Below are 9290 nucleotides of genomic sequence, written 5' to 3' on the forward strand. Positions count from 1 at the left end.
AATAAACTGCCAAAATATCCAATTGCAGCTGGTCGAGTTCTTCGACATAGGGTGCACCGAGCGAATAATATTAAACTATGCGACCACAGCGGTGACCTGATACATATTACCGGTTTACAGAAGTCAATATCAATTTCATTCATTCATAATAATTTTGGGTGCGGTTCTTTTGTTACGAATATTGTCGGCAATGTTTTGTTGATAATATTGCAGCTGACATTCTGTTTATTGTCATCTCTGCCTCTAGCAAGTTCGGAAACCTATCTCATACGCCTAGTTAAAACGAGCGATGGTTCCATTGTTATGTCGCTGTTCTACCTGCGCCAGATGTCTGTAGGAGTATCTGATGTTTTAACAAGATACCACGGGCAATGGGATGACCATAAAAAGGTGGAAAAAACAGTAGACACAAAATAAAGTACCCAAATTATTTATTGGTTACCTAACGCACATATCGCGTTGCACCAGCCTTGTGTATTACGTTACTTGATCTTCGCATCATGTAGTCAGGTCTAGTTCTTGAGCCAGAAAAATCAGCATACACGGAAAACACTTACGCCACCGCTGTTTCTGTCGCGAACTATGTCCGAAGCTACCGTGACGTTAACACAATGCCACGTCTTATACACGTGCTACAAATTAGTGTACCTGTGCGCTGACTGTGAAAAGCAACCTTTCTTGTTATGTGGCTTAACTTCCGGCCTTCTTTTTCTCATAAGATTTCTCTAGCATGTAGATTTGCACGACAAGTTGGCCAAGACTGCAAGCAACACCTAATTTGCAAAAAGCTAGCAACCTGATGCGCATATCACGTCCAAACTGTCTGCAATAAGTCGTAAATTCATGTAGTAATTACGCAAGGTGTTTCGGGTATTACCGAATTGAACGGCTCAGAAAATAAAGGGGAATAAACGTTCATTCTTTTTGTTTGGAATGCGAGAACGTTCGTCATCTCTACGCCAAAAGAAACCACATTATTATGATGCAAGCATCGTTGCTTGCATTGCGGGCATACTTATTCCTAAAGTAGACCGCCGTTCTAGAGGAGTGGGTTTTGGTTACTTTACTGACAAGCTGACCTCGTACTGCTTTTATACGTTATGTGTACAGGACAGTCTGGTGAAACTATTGTGACAGGCGATGTGACCGTACCGTGGTGTTGAGCTTAGATTGGCACTAAGGCTCTATAATTTCTAAAAAGGACTACTTTACGGCCCAGAATAAGTCGAAACAGGGAATTCTTTTAAACGCATTGTATGAATTGGTGCGCCTGTACCCCTCTTAACCGTCATAAGGGGACATAACAGAGTGCCTGTTTACATTTACGTAAGACAAAAATGGCTGCAAAAAGCCAGGAGCTTGAGTCCCAACTTATGGCGGGAATGGCGGGATGTGTGTGCCGACTGGCCACAATAGTGAGATGCGACCGATCGTCGTAAGCCTTGGAAGAGGTAGAAGTAGGTGTTTTCGCTCGTTATGGTCTACCCACCAGGGCACATAATCTTCGTTTCAATGGAGGAATCCCCACTGTCAGCAAATGCAATATAGGTGGCATTGGTTCACTACGATGTCAGGAGATGTAATGTACACGCCAGTAAACTGAAAGACAAAAATTAACCAATCGAGTCTGAGTGTCACAGAGTTTTTGTCGAAGAACTCGACCAGCTGCAATTGGATATTTTGGCATTTTATTGGCGAAGTTATTTCTTGAATCCGGAAAGAATACCCAAATCTGTCATAGAAGTCTCAATATTTTACACATGATCCAAAGTAATGTATCAGGGTTCTTGGTTCTCCTCTGTCGTCGGTGCAGAAATATATATCTCTGTTTCCAATTCAAAACGTTCACAGCATATCCACGGGGTGAATGATGATGAGTGGGCGAAGCTCCTGAGGGGAAATCATCGGTAAAACCGTGACTCTTCAGTGAAAGTTCGCCCACGACATCTGTGTCCGAACGTAACGTCTAGAAAGGCTCGCTTAAACCGCGCGTCGGCACCTTGGGGCTGAGCTCGCCTGATGCGTTTTGCAGACGCCTCACGAGCTCTCACTGCATCGGGGTCTGCCTGCCGATACGCGCGCTTTCTCGCCGCTTCCCATTCTCTGACGTTTTGGAGATCCTCTTCGCGCCGCAGCCGTGCCGCTTCGCGTACGGCAGGGTCCTCGCGCCGTTGCCGTGACGCTTGGGCCTCTCGTTCTCGAACGCTGGGATCTTGACGGCGTCGCCGCGCAGCCAGACGACACGCTTCGGCCTCCCGCTCTCGTACGGCAGGATCTTGGCGGCGGCGTCGCGCAGCTTCAAGGAGCGCTTCTGCCTCGCGTGCTCGCACATCTGCAGCCTTATCCATCGGGCGACTCCGAGCGCGCGCCAACAGCGAACGAATGTTATTACAACGCTCCCCGCCATCTAGTAAACAATTCAAGAACTAAACTAGAGGTAGCCACGCCATCTAGTAAACAATCGAAGCGCATCTTTTCATCATATACAAGTACCGCCATCTAGTAAACAATCCAAGAAATAAACTAGAGGTAGCCACGCCATCTAGTAAACAATCCAAGAACTAAACTAGAGGTGGCTACATACATACGCCGAGGATAGACAGACCGACGGCTTAAGGAGCTTCGCCCCTAAAAATAGAGACATTGAATTACTATTTTAAAAGCCGTGCAAAAATCAACTACATCTATGTCAAAACGACCACGTAGAGAAAATGGGAAGCTTTCTGGGATAGAGTCCAGCACCATACGAAGGCAGCATAAAGACAACAGATCTTATTCGTCGATAGTACAGCGTGAGACTGTGACTTCTTTATGCCAACTCCTGTTCGTTATCGAGACGCTTTACTGCACTGTGGTTTTGCTCTAGTGCATTAGCCCTACAGGAATTCAATGGCTTCCTCGAGCGTTCAGCCTTCGTCATATTTAGCGGAAGGGGTGAATTTTGTTTCTAGTTGTGCATGTCTGTGCACCCCTGACGAAATCCAAACTGCATCGCCCTTGCCTGAATGGCGCGGTCGGGTTTATAACGCGAGGTACCCACGTTTATTTATCCGAATGAAAGCGTTTTATTTTTCTTCACTTCACCCAGAATCATCATAACTGCTACAAAAAGAAGCCTTTCTTGCAATGCATTTTGGATGCTCTGCGGGCGATTTCAGTGAGAGGCTGAAAGGTTTGGTATATATTAATTAATCTCAAATAAAATAACACCGGTGAGATAGGGAAATAAAATCATACACAACTTTAATATTTCTTGTAGAGTGCTTTGTTGTAGCAATATTAAAAAGACGACGTCAGAGGTTGTTTAAAAGGAGGTAAGACTACGAATGGTATAAAATAAGGTGTAAAAATTAAATATCTGTCGAAAACACATAACACGAGTAAGAAAAAACTTTGGGCCCTCAGCTTAAAATTATGATAAGCGTAGGGGAAAATTGTTGGTTTAAAACTAAATTAGGTATATCATTCCAAAACCTTGAAAAACTAACCAGATGTCCGTATAAGAAGTTTGACTTTAATTACGGTGCCGCGCATATAGTGCAAACGCATTTACACACGTTGCCATTCTGCATAATAGAGGTCTAGTCACTCCAAAATTGAGGCACATTCCAAATTACCAGCTGCGGCTTATATAAAAAACCACGGCATATTACCTGGTACCTATAAACAGATTCCAAATGCGCGAACGCGAAACTCTTCAAAAGATATCAACTGCTATGTCGCGCGACTCTGAGGAGAGCAACAGCGCGGAGGCTAACACACAAGCTTTAGGAACTAAGAGCGCAAGGGTGAATCAATTCGGGGTGCTGGAAGTGGAGTACTCTATATAGCAAGTCATGCTGTATCTAGCAGAGCTACCAATTTTAGTGCAGCGCCAGTTCCTGAGCACAGCTTCGAGGGTTAAAATGACCTCACTAATACACCTCTTTACTCCGAGTATTTTGCGCGGGTACAGGTGCTCCTGGTACATCGTGCAACGTTTTGGTTTGCGGGAACGGTTGTCTGCAGCAACAAGATGTGCTAATGGCAAGTCTAACGAAACTCGTCACTAAGAGAGGCACTTGTCGTACAAACGCGCACCGTAGCTTTTCACGTTGTGATTAGCGTGCAGCTGGGAACAACCTGTTGGACGTTTTGTCTATGTGTGCGCTTCAGCCACTATGATTGCCTACAAAGTTGAGATCATGCTGACTACGTGCCTAGAGAAATGTATTTCCGACGGCGCGTTTTGTGAGTGAGTGGAGTTGAGGACTTGGGACCTGCCATAAAAATCCTTTCATCAGGTAAGATCAAGTAGATATTCGTCTGCCTAACATCACTCCCGCTGCTTCGGCTACAACTAGTACTATAGTTCTAGCGTAAGGCATAAATCAGTGCTGCGGAGCAAGTGAGCAAGTTTTCATCAATTACCTTCTCAATCGAAATGTCTCCTCACTAAAACAAGAAAAGCAGAACTTCCAAGCGACTCATCAGTAAAAAAGATCCAGGAACCCGCAATGCTGTGTGGAGCAGTGGAGGTGCTGAGGTTCAAGAATCGCAAAAGCTTCCATAACATAACTCTGACTTTGATTATAAATATAAATAGCTGTCACTTGGAAGGCAGAGCAGCGAGTTGCTCCGTGAGAGGAATGATAGACTCAATCCACTTGCCGGAAACCGCTCAGGCTCTTATTTCCGAAACAGCGGCCGGGAATGGCATCACAGCGATGTTCGAAAAAAAACTGAATGCTATTACGAATATTGGTCCATGATATTATCGAACCCTTTGAACCTACTTATGTTCAGAAAAAGAAAGCTATGCACATTGGTTCTTCCTACTTTTCTGGCACGCCAAACATATAGTCTGAGAAATATGTGCGTGCTTGGTTTTGCACAGGAAGTTTTTTTCTACACGGGACATTTCTCTTACACGGGACATTTTATACCTCCTCGTCACGAGTACATCTTACCGATTTCTGCTGGAGCCGTTACTGGAGGAAATGTTGTGGTATGGCTCCCGAAAACACAGATGAAAACCGTTTACTTACATTGGAACAAATTTACCCATTATTGTAATATTGACCGTACCGTCTTTGTGATCGCTCATGATAAATGTAAACGTCCTCCCTTCTACCGAAACCCGTGTTGCGATCCCTCATTCCTGCATCCCTCCAACTCGTCCTTGTGTCTTCTAAACCTTAACATCATCACAAATGTCTTTGTTGAGCCCTCTTCTCGTTTACTATCGCGGTGTGTTCCAATCGCTGCCGGTCTTGTCCGATTTACGCAAGGGAATGCGCTCATTACTGTTCAGAATACGACTCCAGAACCAGTTCCGTTCTCTAAGGTTTGCACAATTGGATCTGGTAATGACGAAATTGCCCCCATTCTACCGTCTTTCATACTTCCATAGTGCCCACCCAATTTGGTTACTGCCCCCCCCCCCCACCTCTTCCTGGTACTGCCATCAGCCCCGATCTCACTCCTTCTTAAAGAAAATCTCTTCGAGACGTGCTTTCTAAATACCAAGCTTCCTTCTACTCGTGCTCCCCCTCTCTTCCCCACATTTCGCAGAGCACTACATCGAAACGGATGGCCCCAACATCGTTGGGCGTCATCTATACTGTGTCTCACCATTAGATAGAAAAAATTTACACCATCTTCCCACCAGGGGAACCATGGGTAGATGCGAAACATCGTGAGGTTTCCGTTGCGTTTCCGTTACATTGTTTCCATTTAGCGTGTCAATTTGTTGTTGTTTCTATTATATTACGTACGGTTGCGCCGACCATCGCGATAGCAGGCCTGTTAGTCTCCATTCAAATCATCGGTGGTCATCGGATGTCGTCGGAGCGGCGGAACGACTGAGCGAAGCGGCGCAGTTACCGCGTTTATATGTACCGCGCGTTAACGATGAGGGGAATGAGAGAGATCAGCGCATGCGCATGTGTTCGATGTTTAACCGAGCACTAACGCGCGCTGACGCACAGCTGGCACCGCGACGGGAGCGAGCGCTAACACGCAGATAGCGCTGCGGTGAGAGCGGCGTTAGCGCGCAGCTGGCGTGGCGAGGAGAATGGGGGAGGGCGCTGTGGTGAGAGCGGCTTTACCGCGCAGCTGGCGCGGCGAGGAGAATGGGGTAGGGATGCGGACTACGGACGCCGGAAGTCGCCGGAGGGACAAGGCGAGTTAAAGAGATGCGTTGCATCTAAAATATTTAAGGCAAAGTGGCCGACATGCTCATGTGCAACATTATAGTCCCTCGGCAAGCCCATGGTATTCGCCGGCCGTCTCTGTGGAGAAGAAGGATGGGTCAGTGCACTTCTATGCTGATTTCAGGGTGCTAAATAAGACTACTTGGAATGATGTCTACCCGATGCCTCACATTGACGATGCTCTGGACCGCCTTCAAGGCGCTGAGTATTTTTTCAGCCAGGATCTACGGTCAGGTTATTGACAAATTCAACTCCGTGAGTCGGACAAACAGAAAAGGCATTCGCCATGCCTGACGGCCTCTTTAGGTTCAACGTTAAGCCTTTCGGGTTGTGCAATGCCCCGGCCACGTTTGAACGGATGATGGATACAGTTCGGCGTGCCTTAAAAAGGAAAAGGGGCTTCTGCTTTCTTACCAATATTGTCATGATCTCGTCCACTTTCTTCGAGCGACTCAAGCGTCTGGAAGAAGTATTAGCTTGCCTTGCCCGCGCTGGGCTTCAGCCTAATGCAAAGAAATGCTGCTTTGCGAGTAAAACTATTAGCGTACTGGGTCTAGTGGCCAGCAAAGAAGGGATACAACCTGATCTTGGCAATATCGCCGCTGTTGCCGATTTCCCTCGTCCACTACGCTACGGCGCTTCCTCGCCTTCTCCTCTTACGTTCGTCGCTTCGTACGTACCTTCGCGGCCATTGCTTCTCCCCTACACAAGCTTTTAATGTCGAGCATGCCGTACGACTGGTCGAATGAATGTGAAGCAGCATTTCAAGCCCTTAAGGCCGCTCTCTCGCCCCGACCTGTTCTGCGCCACTCCAACCAAAAGAGCCCACAATAGTTCACATGGGCGCCAGCGGTCACGGCCTTAAAGCTGTCCTTCTCCAGAGGGACGACCAGAATCAGGAAAGAGTCGATGCATATGGCTGTCGTTCACTGACAAATGCTCAACGACACTACACTACCACAAAGCAAGAGTGTCTCGCAGTGGTGTGGGCTGTTCAAAAATTCCGCCCATACCTTCATGGCCGCAGCTTCACCATCGTGACTGACCACCAGGCTCTGTGCGGGTTGTCTTCCCTCAAGAACTTGTCTGAACGCCCAGGCCACAGGTTTCTGTGCGTGCATCAGTATGATTTCGTCGTCACAGATACGTCCGGATGAAAACACCTCAATGCCAACACCGTGTCTCGATGCCCACTGAACTGTATGACGTCACCTGCTGTGGCGGTCCCTAAAGCCGTACTCCCACTAGCATCCGTTACGTCTCCTGCCATAGAATGCCCTCCAGAGCTTCTTTCGTTGCAGAGAACGGACGCATACTGTGGTCCTATCATTGAGCAACTTACCGGCCGCGTACCGCCTCCTAACAGTCGTGCTCGCCGTCAACTCGACAATTTTTAGCTCCTGCCTGGCAGGGTTCACCGTCACTACCACCACACTACCGGCTACAAATGGGCCTCTTTCGTACCCCATTCCCTTCCCACATCTATTTTGGAAGCTTGTAAAGATGATGCCATGGCTGGGCGCCTTGGATTTGCGAAGACTTATGACCGAGGCCGCCGCCACTACCTCCGGCCTGGGTTCTCAATAGCTGTCGCAAACTATATCTCCTCGTGTGCATCCTGCCAGGGCCGCCAACATTCGACGGCTCCCCCAGCCACTTTGCCTCAACCCTCATTTTGTCCCTTCTCCCCTTTCCAGGCTGTCAGAATCGACTAGCATGGACATTTGCCAATCATACAGTCCGTCCACAGGTTGACAGTGACGGCGGCTGATCCCTGTACCAGATAGTCTGAAACTGCACCTATTCGCTCCGACACAGCTGCAGAAGTTGCCGAATTGATCCTTCATGACATAATTTGGCGGCATGGTGCACCGCACATATTTCTTAGCTGCCGAGGGCGTTCCTTCCAGCCATTGCATAAATAATCAAGACGGACGATATATATATATATATATATATTATTAGGAAGTCAGGGGCTCGTTGAGAAAATATAGAAAGATAAGTCGTTTGTCTACAACGCCAAAGGTGTTTTTACACTTTTTTTCTTTTTCTTTCTTTTTTTCTTTTCTTTTCCTTTTTTATTACGGGTAATGACGTTACATTATTTCTAATATAGAAAAGACGGAACGCAAGAAATAAAGAAAGAAAAACACGAGCCCAGAGTGGGGATCGAGCCCACGCCTTTCGATTACATGTCGAATGCCCTACCAATTGGGCTATCTGGGCGACTGTGTTGTCCTTCACTTTCAGGGGTATTTATATTTACGAGAACTGTATCTGACACTTGAGGGTGGTAGCCAGCGCCACTCTGACTGCACGGGGAGAAGGGGACCTTCTTTTCCACCCCCGGGGCGCGACACGAACGCCTACAACCTGTCATGAGCGGCTAACTGGCGGGAAGCCCTCTTATGCTACCTAGGCATCAAGGCTGCCAGAACCGAGGCCCTCGCTAGGCTTTCGCAGAATAATATAATTAGGAAGTGAGGGGCTCGTTGAGGAAATATAGAAAGATAAGTCGGCAGTCTACAACGCCAAAGGAGGCATAGGGGTGTTGCTAAACTTTTTTTTCTTTTTCTTTCTTTTTTTCTTTTTTTTATTACGGGTTATGACGTTACATTATTCCTAATATAGGAAAGACGGAAGGCAAGAAAGAAAGAAAGAAAGAAAAAAAAGAAGGCCCCCTTCGCCCCGTGCAGTCAGAGTGGCACTGGCTACCACCCGCAAGTGTCAGATACAGTTCTGGTAAATATATTTACCCCTGAAAGTGAAGGAGAACACAGTCGCCCAGATAGCCCAATTGGTAGGGCATTCGACATGTAATCGAAAGGCGTGGGCTCGGTCCCCACTCTCGGCGCGTGTTTTTCTTTCTTTCTTTCTTGCCTTCCGTCTTTCCTATATTAGGAACAGTGTAACGTCATTACCCGTAATAAAAAAAAGAAAAAAAGAAAGAAAAAGAAAAAAAGTTTTAACAACACCCCTATGCCTCCTTTGGCGTTGTAGACTGCCGACGTATATTTCTATATATATATATATATATATATATATATATATATATATATATATATATATATATAGCGGCTTGGAATAGGTGCGAGC

At 46.7% G+C, this 9290-nt stretch overlaps 1 non-coding gene across 1 annotated transcript; it reads right to left on the reverse strand.

The window, feature by feature from the left end:
* Positions 1 to 8348: 8348 nt before the first annotated feature.
* Positions 8349 to 8420, reverse strand: Trnat-ugu (transfer RNA threonine (anticodon UGU)). The gene has a single exon. It is a non-coding gene; the product is annotated as a tRNA-Thr (tRNA).
* Between the last annotated feature and the right edge of the window lie 870 nt (positions 8421 to 9290).

The sequence above is a fragment of the Haemaphysalis longicornis genome, unplaced genomic scaffold (genome assembly GCF_048455015.1).
Source record: "Haemaphysalis longicornis isolate Haplotype H1 unplaced genomic scaffold, Haemaphysalis longicornis Haplotype H1 scaffold_7, whole genome shotgun sequence".
Classification (NCBI taxonomy): domain Eukaryota; kingdom Metazoa; phylum Arthropoda; class Arachnida; order Ixodida; family Ixodidae; genus Haemaphysalis; species Haemaphysalis longicornis.